At 41.7% G+C, this 14,466-nt stretch overlaps 1 protein-coding gene across 1 annotated transcript in view; it reads left to right on the top strand.

The window, feature by feature from the left end:
• Nucleotides 1–14,466, top strand: part of LOC123729010 (ras/Rap GTPase-activating protein SynGAP) — a 36,324-nt gene that overhangs the window by 14,191 nt on the left and 7,667 nt on the right. The window lies entirely within an intron of this gene.

The raw sequence follows: 14,466 nt of genomic DNA, 5'->3' as shown, positions 1-14,466 counted from the left end.
TAAATACAGTCTGTGTTGATGGTGAAGGTTACAGAACTCTGTGATGTGGGTTTTAAATACAGTCTGTGTTGATGGTGAAAGTTACAGAACTCTGTGATGTGTGTTTTAGATACTGTCTGTGTTGATGGTGAATGTTACAGAACTCTGTGATGTGGGTTTTAAATACAGTCTGTGTTGATGGTGAAGGTTACAGAACTCTGTGATATGGGTTTTAAATACAGTCTGTGTTGGTGAAGGTTACAGAACTCTGTGATGTGTGTTTTAGATACTGTCTGTGTTGATAGTGAATGTTACAGAACTCTGTGATGTGGGTTTTAAATACAGTCTGTGTTGATGTTGAAGGTTACAGAACTCTGTGATGTGGGTTTTAAATACAGTCTGTGTTGATGGTGAAGGTTACAGAACTCTGTGATGTGTTTTAAATACTGTCTGTGTTGATGGTGAAGGTTACAGAACTCTGTGATGTGTTTTAAATTCTGTCTATGTTGATGGTGAAGGTTACAGAACTCTGTGATATGGGTTTTAAATACAGTCTGTGTTGATGGTGAAGGTTACAGAACTCTGTGATATGGGTTTTAAATTCTGTCTATGTTGATGGTGAAGGTTACAGAACTCTGTGATATGGGTTTTAAATACAGTCTGTGTTGATGGTGGAGGTTACAGAACTCTGTGATGTGGGTTTTAAATATAGTCTGTGTTGATGGTGAAGGTTACAGAACTCTGTGAGACATGACTGTTATGTTCCTCTTCTGTTTCTCCATCCTTCTTTCTTCACTCACTCTGACTTTGTCTCCCTTCATTTCTCTTTCTTTGTTTCTCCTCTTTCTCCCTCTCTTTTCACACTGTCTCTTTCTATCTTCCTCTGTCTCTCTGTTTGTCATTTAAAGAACAGAGCACATCATTTCTTCTGTCTCTGAACAGTCAGTGTGAAATCAGGCTGACATTGATGAGAAACAGAATGATGTATCTAAACCAACTCCATAAACTCTCTCTGTATTGAGTTTCATAATGCCTCATATCTTAACTAGATGTATGGCTTTGTATATTTTCACCGCTTTCCAAAGTTAGAAAATTGCTTTTGACCACCAGCATACTTTTTAAATGATGGGTGTTATGAAGTACTGTATGTGATGTCTGAGAGATTCCTTTAGAGCAATATGTACGTGGTTGGATAGTTTCAGTCAAGACTGTTATATACCTCTCGGAAAACACCTTTCTGAATTTCTAGTAGCAATGTGTAAAAGTGTGTGTGTGTGTGTATGTGTGTGTGTTTTTCTGGGTCAGCTGTTTGGTCTACTTAAAGACCCCATGCAGTGATTTTACCTCTTCATGGAACCAACACAGGAGTAGGAGCTGCTGCTGATGCTTCTACTCTACATTACACCATGACCCATATACACTCATTACCCTCTAAGCTACACACATGCACACATGCACACACAACCGCACGTACGCGCCCACACACACAAACACACACCTTTGGTAAAATATGTTCTAATAGGTGACGTTACAACAGGTTACAAAAATTCCTTGATGGGAAGGAATACTACAGGCCTATTACATGCTCTCTCTCTATAGGCAGGATATCACAATTTCACTAATATCATAAAAATCAATAAATCATAGCACGTTTTTGGCCTCATTCAGTAGTTTTGTTCTGATTAAGTAGAATACTGTATAAAAGAATGTGAAGTACCATTTTTATTCCTAAAACAAACATTGAAAATGATAGTGTTGCTGCTTCCAGTTGTCATGGCTTTCTGATTTATATGGCCAAGTGTCCAAACAATGGTTCTCGATGTCCAAATTCATAATCAATATGCTGAAATAAGTTGTGATATTTTAAAGACCTATACATAAAAGATACTCCCTAAACACACGTCACACTTGTGATCAGATTACTTGTATTTTGCAAAACTCATACCTTATTCAGTAAACTGCACATTGACCAATATTTAATATACACTACCATTCAAAAGTTTGGGGTCACTTAGAAATGTCCTTGTTTTTGAAAGAAAAGCAAATTTTTTGTCCATTAAAATAACATAAAATTGATCAGAAATACAGTGTAGACATTGTTAATGTTGTAAATGACTATTGTAGCTGCAAACTGGCTCTAACCAGAATGGAAAGAGGAGTGGGAAGCCCCGGTGCACAACTGTGCAAGAGGACAAGTACATTAGAGTGTCTAGTTTGAGAAACAGACAACTCACAAGTCCTCAACTGGCAGCTTCATTAAATAGTACCCGCAAAACACCAGTCTCAACATCAACAGTGAAGAGGCATCTCCGGGAGGCTTCTAGGCTGTTCACTGTTGATGTTGAGACTGGCATTTTGCGGGTACTATTTAATGAAGCTGCCAGTTGAGGACTTGTGAGGCTCAGTTGTGCACCGGGGCCTCCCACTCCTCTTTCTATTCTGCTTAGAGCCAGTTTGCGCTGTTCTGTGAAGGGAGTAGTACACAGCGTTGTACGAGATCAGTTTCTTGGCAATGTCTTGCATGGAATAGCCTTCATTTCTCAGAACAAGAATAGACTGACGAGTTTCAGAAGAAAGTTCTTTGTTTCTGGCCATTTTGAGCCTGTAATCGAACCCACAAATGCTGATACTCCAGATACTCAACTAGTCTAAAGAAGGCCAGTTTTATTGCTTCTTTTATTAGAACAACAGTTTTCAGCTGTGCTAACATACTTTCAAAAGGGTTTTTTAATGATCAATTAGCCTTTTAAAATGATAAACTTGGATTAGTTAACACAACGTGCCATTGGAACACAGGAGTGATGGTTGCTGACAATGGGCCTCTGTACGCCTATGTAGATATTCCATTAAAAATCATCCGTTTCCAGCTACAATAGTCATTTACAACCATAACAATGTCTACACTGTATTTCTGATCAATTTGATGTTATTTTAAATGGACAAAACAGGTGCTTTTCTTTCAGAAACAAGGACATTTCTAAGTGACCCCAAACTTTTGAACGGTAGTGTATAATCAATACTTCGTGCAAATTAATCACTCACGTCGATATTGTATTTAAACCAATGGAAATGGGACAATAACCTCTGTGACATGTACCGTTTGCGCTCTTGTAACAGACAAACCTTATTGATCTAGGGTTCACTAGCTTATATCTCTGTGAGAAAATGGTTTCTTTAGATGGCCAATAAAAAGGAAACAACACTTTTTTGACTGGATGATTTCAACGAATCACCTCCTGACAACGGTTTTTAAATAGCGACAAGGTTTGGCTTTCATTTGAAAGATAGCTTAACCCTCAAATCCATGAATTCATGTGAAGCCAGACATATGTATGGGAGGAGCACACCATTCTTTTCTAGCCAGCGTGGTCTGAAAATCACAGCTGCGTTTTTAAGTCCCACTGCAGACTGGCGCGTATAAGAAAAACACTGGTACTAAACTAAAGATATTGATCTGTTTTAGCAAACGATTTTATGAGATTGTGATGATTATAAATTTTAATACTAACATCACAAATCTGAGGTAAAAAGGATGTGTATTTCCTTTAATTCTTGTGCTGTGAAAACGTCTGTGTAATGTAGTAACACTTTCTGTCCACTATAGGAACATTTGCATAAAAAAGCATAATGAAATATGTCAAAGTAATTCAATATTTGAATATATGCTGGTAGGAAATGTAGCACACACACATTTTTACAACAATGACACCTACAATGATTATACCAAACTCTAGTAACATCGTCCTCATATTGAGTTGCACCTCCCCTTTTGCCCTCAGAACAGCCTCAATTCATCGGAGCATGGACTCTATTACTATTTATTATTGCTCCCCATTAGTTCCTGCCAAGGCAGCAGCTACTCTTCCTGGGGTTTATTATGGCTCCCCATTAGTTCCTGCCAAGGCAGCAGCTACTCTTCCTGGGGTTTATTATGGATCCCCATTAGTTCCTGCCAAGGCAGCAGCTACTCTTCCTGGGGTTTATTATGGCTCCCCATTAGTTCCTGCCAAGGCAGCAGCTACTCTTCCTGGGGTTTATTATGGATCCCCATTAGTTCCTGCCAAGGCAGCAGCTACTCTTCCTGGGGTTTATTATGGCTCCCCATTAGTTCCTGCCAAGGCAGCAGCTACTCTTCCTGGGGTTTATTATGGATCCCCATTAGTTCCTGCCAAGGCAGCAGCTACTCTTCCTGGGGTCCGGCAAAATTAAGTCAGTTAAACAATTTTAAATACATTACAGTAGATTCATTACAGAATTCACGACACACTAAGTGTGTGCCCTCAGGCCCATACTCCACTACCACATATATACAACACAAAATCCATGTGTATATATGTACAGTACGTCTGTTATCATGTGTGTCTATGCATGTGTCTGTGCCTATGTTGGTGTTGCTTTACAGTCCGCGCTGTTCCATAAACTGTATTTTTATAAATGTTTTCAATCTGATTCAACTGCTTGCATCAGTTACCTGATGTGAAATAAAGTTACATGTAGTCATGGCTCTATGTAGTACTGTGCGCCTCCCATAGTCTGTTCTGGACTTGGGGACTGTGAAGACACCTCTGGTGACATGTCTTGTGGGGTATGCATGGGTGTCTGAGCTGTGCGCCAGTAGTTCAAACAGGCAGCTCGGTGTTTTCAACATGTCAATACCTCTCATAAATACAAGTAGTGATGAAATCAATCTCTTCTCTACTTTGAGCCAGGAGAGATTGACATGCATATTGTTAGCTCTCTGTGTACATCCAAGGGCCAGCCGGGCTGCCCTGTTCTGAGCCAATTGCAATTTTCCTAAGTCTATCTTTGTGGCATCTAACCACATGACTGAACAGTAGTCCAGATGTGACAAAACTAGAGCATGTAGGACCTGCCTTGTTGATAGTGTTGTTAAGAAGGTAGAGTAGGGCTTTATTATGGACAGACTTCTCCCCATCTTAGACACAGTTGTATCAATATGTTTTGACCATGACAGTTCACAATCAAGGGTTACTCCTAGCAGTTTAGTCACCTCAACTTGCTCAATTTCCACATGATTTCTTACACAATTTAGTTGAGGTTTAGGGTATAGTGAATTAGTCCCAAATACAATGCTTTTAGTTTTAGAAATATTTAGGACTAACTTATTCCTTGCCACCCATTCTGAAACTGCAGCTCTTTGTTAAGTGTTGCAGTCATTTCAGTTGCTGTAGTAGCTGACGTGTATAGTGTTGAGTCTCTGCATACATAGACAAACTGGCTTTACTCAAAGCCATGTCATTAGTAAAGATTGAAAAAATGAAGGGGCCTACAGTAGACAGCTGCCCTGTGGAATTCCAGATTATACCTGAATTATGTTGGAGAGGCTTCCATTAAAGAACACCCTCTGTGTTCGGTTAGACAGGTAACTCTTTATCCACAATATAGCAGGGGGTGTAAAGCTATAACACGTTTTTCCAGCAGCAGACTATGATCAATAATGTCAAAAGACGCACTGAAGACTAACAAAATAGCCCCCACAATATTTGTATCATCAATTTCTCTCTGCCAATCATCAGTCATTTGTGTAAGTGCTGTCCTTGTTTAATGTCCTTCCCTATTAGCGTGTTGAAAGTCTGTCAATTTGTTTACTGTAAAATAGCATTGTATCTGGTCAAACACAATTTTTTCAAAACTTTACTAAGGGTTGGTAACAGGCTGATTGGTCGGCTGTTTGAGCCGTTAAAGGGGGCTTTACGATTCTTAGTTAGCGGAATGGATTTTGTTTCCCTCCAGGCCTAGTAGGCTGAAATTGAAGATATGGCAAATAGGAGTGGCAATATCGTCCTCTATTATCCTCAGTAATTTTCCATCCAAGTTGTCAGACTCCAGTGGCTTGTCATTGTTGATAGAGAAAAAAAAAAGTCACCTTGTTACGTACACCTCTTGGTGGAGGGAACACAACACCCCGCTACAACTCAACTCCCCATGGAGTGAAAGAGGTATGTGCTTGTAGGTTATGATAAGGATGACTGAGGCAGAGAATATTACCTTTAACAGGGAATTTATTTCCTTAACACGGTAAATGTGGGGAAAAGGGGCTGGACGGAACCAAAGCAAAGAAAGTAAAAGAGTCCCCTCTCCTACCTACTCTTAACACCACCTGGCACACTAACCAAAATACAGGGGGTAGTCCGCCCAGGTCTTACCTAGTGAGCATAGACATAGTAAATACTATGGTATAAGAGTGTGCTCCTAATCTGAGCTCGTTACCTGTATAAAAGACACCTGGGAGCCAGAAATCTTTCTGATTGAGAGGGGGTCAAATACTTATTTCCCTCATTAAAATGCAAATCAATTTATAACATTTTTGACATGTTTTTCTGGATTTTTTTGTTGTTATTCTGTCTCTCACTGTTCAAATAAACCTACCATTAAAAGTATAGACTGATCATTTCTTTGTCAGTGGGCAAATGTACAAAATCAGCAGGGGATCAAATACCTTTTTCCCTCACTGTACCTTACCCCGCTCAAAGGCACATGTATTTTGCCTTGCCCATTCACCATCTGAATGGCACACATACACAATCCATGTCTCAATTGTCTCAAGGCTTAAAAATCCTTCTTTAATGGGATCGGTGTCCCTTCCACGGGACAGTTGAGCTAAAGTAGGCTAATGCGATTAGCATGGGGTTGTAAGTAGCAAGAACATTTTCCAGGACATAAACTCATCTGATATTGTAAGAAAGCTTCAATTCTTGTTAATATAACTGCACTGTCCAATTTACAATAGCTATTACAGTGAAATAATACCATGCTATTGTTTGAGGAGAGTGCACAGTTTTGAACATGAAATGTTATTAATAAACAAATTAGGCACATTTGGGCAGTCTTGATACAACATTTTGAACAGAAATGCAGTGGTTCATTGGATCAGTCTAAAACTTTGCGCGCACACTGCTGCCATCTAGTGGACACAATCTAAATTGCATCTGGGCTGAAATAATACATTATGGCCTTTCTCTTTTTTTAAACAGATGTTTTTTTCTTTGTATTATCTTTTACCAGATCTATTGTGTTATATTCACCTACATTCCTTTCCCATTTCCACAAACTTCAAAGTGTTTCCTTTCAAATGGTACCAAGAAAATGCACATCCTTCCTTCAGGGCCTGAGCTACAGGCAGTTAGATTTGGGTATGCCATGTTGGGCGAAAATATGAAAAAGGGTCCAATCCTTAAGAGGTTTTAACCTGTCTCCTCCCCGTCATCTACTGTACACTGATTGAAGTGGATTTAATAAGGGACATCAATAATGGATCATAGCTTTCACCTGGATTCACCTGGTCAGTCTGTCATGGAAAGAGCAGGTGTTCTTAATGTTTTGTATACTCAGTGTATTTCTTCCTACTTTAACCATGGAGAATGTTTAAAAACACTCCTGAGCACCATTTAACCAGGCGCTCTAGACTATAGGGTCTGTGCAGCAGGCTGAATGTTTGACATCCCTAATCTCTATAATTTTCACACCCTAACCCTCAACCACAAACCTAACCCTAAACCGGGATTCATGTCTACATCCTGGTTCAAACCTAAACCTACGCCCTTACCCTAACTCTAGCCATAACCCTGAATCACACAGTCATGACAAGTCTCTACTACAATAAACTGCACAAATTTGTTTACATCCCTGTTAGTGAGCATTTCTGCTTTGCCAAGATAATCCATCCACCTGACAGGTGTGGTATATCAAGAATCTGATTAAACAGCATGATCATTACACAGTTTCACCTTGTGCTGGAGACAATAAAAGGTCACTCTAAAATGTGCAGTTTTGTCATGCAACACAATGCCACAGATGTCTCAAGTTTTGAGGGAGCATGCAAGAAAGAATTTCTGGACAAACTGTCAGAAACCAACTCAGGGAGCTCACCTGCGCACTCGTCGTCATCAGCAGGATCTTGACCTGACTGCAGTTCGGCATCGTAACCATCTTCAGTGGGCAAATGCTCACCTTCATTGGCCACTGGCACACTGGCAAACCGGATGAATCCCGGTTTCAATTGTTCCGGGGAGATGACAGACAGTGTGTGAACAGAGTGCCCCATGGTGGCGGTGGGGTTAAAGTATGGGCAGGCATAAGCTATGGACAATGAACACGATTACATTTTATTGATGGCAATTTGAATGCACAGAGATACCGTGACGGGATCCTGAGGCCCTTTGTTGTGCCATTGACTCTCCACTATCACCTCGTGTTTCAGCATGATAATGCATGGCCCCATGTCGCAAGGATCTGTACACAATTCCTGAAAGCTGAAAATGTCCTAGTTCTTCCATGGCCTGCATACTCACCAGACATGTCACCCATTGAGCATGTTTGGGATGCTCTGGATTGACATGTAGGACACTGTGTTCCAGTTCCTGCCAATATCCAGAAACTTTGCACAACCATTGAAGAGGAGTGGGACAACATTCAATTGAAATAAATTGATTGTTCCACAGGCCACAATCAACAGCCTGATCAACTCTACGCAAAGGGGATGTGTCACGCTGCATGAGGCAAATGGTGGTCACACCAGATACTGACTGCTTTTCTTATCCATGCCCCTACCTTTTTTAGGTATTTGTGACCAACAGATGCATATCTGTATCCCCAGTTGTGAAGTCCATAGATTAGGGCCTAATGTGCTTCCCTACCTCTGAGGAAGCACAGTTCCCGCTCAGCCCAGTCAAAACTGTTCGCTGCTCTGGCACCCCAATGGTGGAACAAGCTCCCTCACGACGCCAGGACAGCGGAGTCAATCACCACCTTCCGGAGACACCTGAAACCCCACCTCTTCAAGGAATACCTGGGATAGGATAAAGTAATCCTTCTAACCCCCCCCTTAAAATATTTAGATGCACTATTGTAAAGTGGTTGTTCCACTGGATATTATAAGGTGAATGCACCAATTTGTAAGTCGCTCTGGATAAGAGCGTCTGCTAAATGACTTAAATGTAAATGTAAATGTCTAATGAAACTATTTAACCCTCCTGCTGTGTTCCGGTTGAAGTTCTCTCTCTGAAAAATGTAGTTCATTTAATCTGATTGTCATAAGGTTCCATGACTTTGTCTACACAGGGCATCTGAACACACAAAATACATTTTGATGATTTTCATAACATTTTGTGTGTTTTATTTAAGTTTTGTGCACCTGTGGTGTTCCTGGTCAAAAATGACCGGTCATTAGAGATGAATGGGTGAGACTACAATTAGTGTATACAATTGAGTTCAGGCACATGCCCATTCATCAGATGGACACGCTTCCTCTCCCAGACCCCCACATGCATGTATGTTTGAGCACACACACACACACACACACACACACACACACACACACACACACACACACACACACACACACACACACACACACACACACACACACACAGTGACGGTTCTAGCTCGGCGAACCCCCCCTTCAGTGCCCCCCCCCAGACATTTGGAACAACACAAATAAATAATCATAACATTTAAAACTATATAAATATAAAAATATATACAAAAATAAGACTCAAAATATCAAAAAGAAGTATCAAAGCCAAATAGAAACAAAATGTAGTACATAAATAAAAAAGAGAATTGAATTATTACACTATTAATTTATTATCTTGTCTACACAGGGATTCAATCCAGCAACCTTTTGGTTACTGGCCCAACTCTGTAACCACTAGGCTACCTACCACCCTAGGTATAAGACTCAATATATCACAAAATATACAAAATATCAGCATAATATAGATGTCTTTTAAAACCTGTTAGGGCTAGGGGGCAGTATTGACACGGCAGGATAAAAAACATACCCGATTTTATCTGGTTACCACTCCTACCCAGTAACTAGAATATGCATATACTTATTACATATGGATAGAAAACACCCTAAATTTTCTAAAACTGTTTGAATGGTGTCTGTGAGTATAACAGAACTCAAATGGCAGGTCAAAACCTGAGAGATTCCTTTACAGGAAGTGGCCTGTCTGACCATTTCTTGAACTTCTTTTCCATCTCTATCATTTACTAAGGATCTCTGCTCTAACGTGACACTTCCCACGTCGTCCATAGGCGCTCAGAGCCCGGGAAAAAACAGAATGTCGTCATTCCAGCCCCAGGCTGAAACACATTATCGCCTTTCTCAAGTGGCCGATCAAGGGACACTGGGCTTATGCGCGTGACCCCGACCGCCCCCGCCTTTGGGATTTTTTCCTCTGTTTGCCGAAAAGGAGATTCCCTGTCGGAATATTATCACTTTTCTACGAGAAAAATGTCGTAAAAATTGATTTTAAACAGCGGTTGACATGCTTCGAAGTACGGTAATGGAATACTTAGAATTTTATTGTCACGAATTGCGCCATGCGCGCGACACTTCTTTACTATTTCGGATAGTGTCTGGAACGCATTCGAACAAAACGCCGCTATTCGGATATAACGATGGATTATTTTGGACCAAACCAACATTTGTTATTGAAGTAGCAGTCCTGGGTGTGCATTCTGACGAAGACAACAAAAGGTAATCAAACTTTTATAATAGTAAATATGATTATGGTGAGTGCTAAACTTGCCGGGTGTCTAAATAGCGAGCCTGTGATGCCTGGGCTATGTACTTAGAATATTGCAAAATGTGCTTTCACCAAAAAGCTATTTTAAAATCGGACATATCGAGTGCATAGAGGAGGTCTGTATCTATAATTCTTAAAATAATTGTTATGCTTTTTGTGAACGTTTATCGTGAGTAATTTAGTAAAATGTTAGCGAATTCCCCGGAAGTTTGCGGGGGTATGCTAGTTCTGAACGTCACATGCTAATGTAAAAAGCTGGTTTTTGATATAAATATGAACTTGATTGAACAAAACATGCATGTATTGTATAACATAATGTCCTAGGGTTGTCATCTGATGAAGATCATCAAAGGTGAGTGCTGCATTTAGCTGTCTTCTGGGTTTTGGTGACATTATATGCTGGCTTGAAAAATGGGTGTCTGATTATTTCTGGCTTGGTACTCTGCTGACATAATCTAATGTTTTGCTTTCGTTGTAAAGCCTTTTTGAAATCGGACAGTGTGGTTAGATTAACGAGAGTCTTGTCTTTAAATGGCTGTAAAATAGTCATATGTTTGAGAAATTGAAGTAATAGGATTTTTAAGGTTTTGAAAATCGCGCCACAGGCTGGCAGTGGCTGTTACGTAGGTGGGACGCAAGCGTCCCACCTAGCCCTTAGAGGTTAAGTAGCTGCATACCTTTATCTTTTGCGGATTTCACCTCTTCTTCTTTCCTCTTTTTCCTAAACTGATGGTTTAGACCTTTTCTTATCCATTTGTGTTGATTTGGCACTCGAACATCAATACACTACCCATCCCCCAACACTGTCAACCATGAGTCAAGACTAAACCAATTCACCTTGGCGGTGTGCAGACAGGTTTACTAACGATTTCTCACAAACACGAAAAAATGCAACAATATGTTTGTGAAACTATATATTCACAGTATTATGAGTGAATTGTGGTTTATTTGGTAGCAATTCGTGGTGTGACTGATTTTACTAATTGCATTAGTACCGTACAAAGTTAGAGGTGCGCTATTAGATAGATACCCCTGCTCTCCCTACCTCAGCCTTCCAGTGGGGACCTGAGGTCAACCTACCCCCGCTCCCCCTACCTCAGCCTTCCAGTGGGGACCTGAGGTCAACCTACCCCAGCTCCCCCTACCTCAGCCTTCCAGTGGGGACCTGAGGTCAACCTACCCCAGCTCCCCCTACCTCAGCCTTCCAGTGGGGACCTGAGGTCAACCTACCTCCGCTTCCCCTACCTCTGTCTTCCAGTGGGGACCTGAGGTCAACCTACCCCAGCCCACCCTACCTCGGGCTTCCAGTGGGGACCTGAGGTCAACCTAACCCAGCTCCCTACCTCGGGCTTCCAGTGGGGACCTGAGGTCAACCTACCCCAGCCCCCCCTACCTCAGCCTTCCAGTGGGGACCTGAGGTCAACCTACCCCAGCTCCCCCTACCTCAGCCTTCCAGTGGGGACCTGAGGTCAACCTACCCCCGCTTCCCCTACCTCTGTCTTCCTGTGGGGACCTGAGGTCAACCAACCCCCGCTCCCCCTTCTTCAGCCTTCCAGTGCTTGCCATGAGGTCAACCTACCCCAGCTCTCCCTACCTCAGCCTTCCAGTGGGGACCTGAGGTCAACCTACCCCAGCCCCCCTACCTCGGGCTTCCAGTGGGGACCTGAGGTCAACCTAACCCAGCACCCCTACCTCGGGCTTCCAGTGGGGACCTGAGGTCAACCTACCCCCGCCCACCCTACCTCTGTCTTCCTGTGGGGACCTGAGGTCAACCAACCCCTGCTCCCCCTTCTTCAGCCTTCCAGTGGGGACCTGAGGTCAACCTAGCCCCGCTCCCCCTACCTCAGCCTTCCAGTGGGGACCTGAGGTCAACCTACCCCTGCTCCCCCTACCTCGGGCTTCCAGTGGGGACCTGAGGTCAACCTACCCCTGCCCCCCTACCTCGGGCTTCCAGTGGGGGGACCTGAGGTCAACCTACCCCCGTCCCCCTCCCCATCTCGTACTTCTGACTGGGAGACCTTCCCAGGCAGTAGCCTGCCTAGCTCACAAACTAGAATTAGGGCGCCCACTCCGACAAGGTTAATTGACCCACAGTCCCACACGGTGACATGATATCATTGACATGACGTGCAAATAAGCGATAGAAAACCAATCGCGCAAATGTCACAAAATTATTTTGTGCTGGCGCCCAGTGCCGCCCCCGGCAAGATGCCACCCAGGGTGGCTGCCCATGTTGCCCATACCTAAATCCTCTACTGCGCACACCTCACTCCCCTTCTTGGCTTCCATGGCAACCCCCACGGGAACCTTTCCCCAATAGAATCTTTCCCCCACAGGAACCACACCTGTTGGCATTCTCACAAACAATCGCAACATTGTTTATATAATTTATAGAACTTTTCTCGCAGCTCTGGTTTATGAGGCTTTTTTGAGGCCTTACAATTCATTCTGTGGCAGCACAATAACCAAACGATATACTGTATGTAAGGCTGTTGATCATATCTTTGATCATGACACTGGAGAGGAGGAGAGTCCTTGTTAAACACCAATTAGTCTGTGATAAATAGCACAATATGTTTCATCTGAGTATTTGTTATAGTAAAAATAATCCATACATTATGCTTTTTTTACTCAAAAACGAGTTGTATGAGCTCAGGTCAGTGAAACTTGTAATGTTCACAAGAACTTAAGTTGATAAAAAGATCTAACACAACATTAGGTGTTAATATATGGATTATTGTGGATTTAGAACCAGCTATAATTGGGCTGTCATTTTGGACCGGGAACACAGAATTAATTCATATGAAACGAACACAACAGGAGGGTTAAATTGATTGATGTCCTTATATGAACTGTAACTCAGTAAAATCTTAGAAATTGTTGCATGTTACGTTTATATTTTTGTTTACTGTACATTGAGAAATGTACTTCTACCATAAGCAAGCACATACTTATCTCATAAGATCTGACATCCACGTGCTGCTTATTTAGCTTGTCTAGGAGACTTACAGTAGCTATGCGGTTTATTCACATCATGTTCCTCCTCCGACATTGTGTAGATGGGGTAGGAAGGAGCAGAAAGCACTCCAGTGAATACCCTCTAGTCAGATATTCATTAAGGAGTAAAGAGTATCAGGGGTTTTATATTGACTGAGTTGAAGTGTTTGTTGTACGAGTCGAGTTACATGAAAGAGACACATGGAATAAAACTCTGATTGCCTTTTGCTTTTTCTGTTCACTCACTTTCAGTTTGTGTTGTATTCCCGTCTCACAGGTTGTCAGCTCTGTTCTTAGTGTAAAGTCCATCGTTTTTTCCCTGTCTTAAAATCTGCTGAGATATAAAACACATTGACATACTGTATTAGGGCTAGGCGTGCCGTCAGCGGGACACCTGTCGGCAACTTCCGGTGAAATTGGAGGGCGCGCAATTCAAATAAATAATCAGAAATATTATGGATATTAAACATCTAGCTACATACAAGTGTCTTATATTGGTTTAAAGCTTCAATTCTTGTTAATCTAACTGCATTGACCAATTTACAATAGGCTTTACAGCAAAAGCATGCCATGCAATTGTTTGAGGACAGCGCCCCACATCAAAATATTTTTCAACCAGCACAGGCTTTGGAAAATCACAAATAGCGATTAAATATTCACTTACTTTTTAAAAATCTTCCTCTGATTTGCAATCCCAAGGGTCCCAGCTACAACATGCATGGTCGTTGTGTTAGATAAAATCATTCTTTATATCCCAAAAAGTCTGTTTACTTGGCGCCATAGATTTGAGTAATCCACCCGTTCAACATGCAGAGAAAGGAATCCAAAAAGCTACCGCTAAACTTTGTTAAAACAAGTCAAAATACATATCAATTTAATACTCAGGTAGCCTAAAATGTAATTAAACTATAATATTTCATACGGAAAGAAGTAT

Source organism: Salmo salar, chromosome ssa01, assembly GCF_905237065.1.
Source record: "Salmo salar chromosome ssa01, Ssal_v3.1, whole genome shotgun sequence".
Lineage (NCBI taxonomy): Eukaryota > Metazoa > Chordata > Actinopteri > Salmoniformes > Salmonidae > Salmo > Salmo salar.
This window is presented reverse-complemented; position numbering and strand designations above follow the sequence as displayed.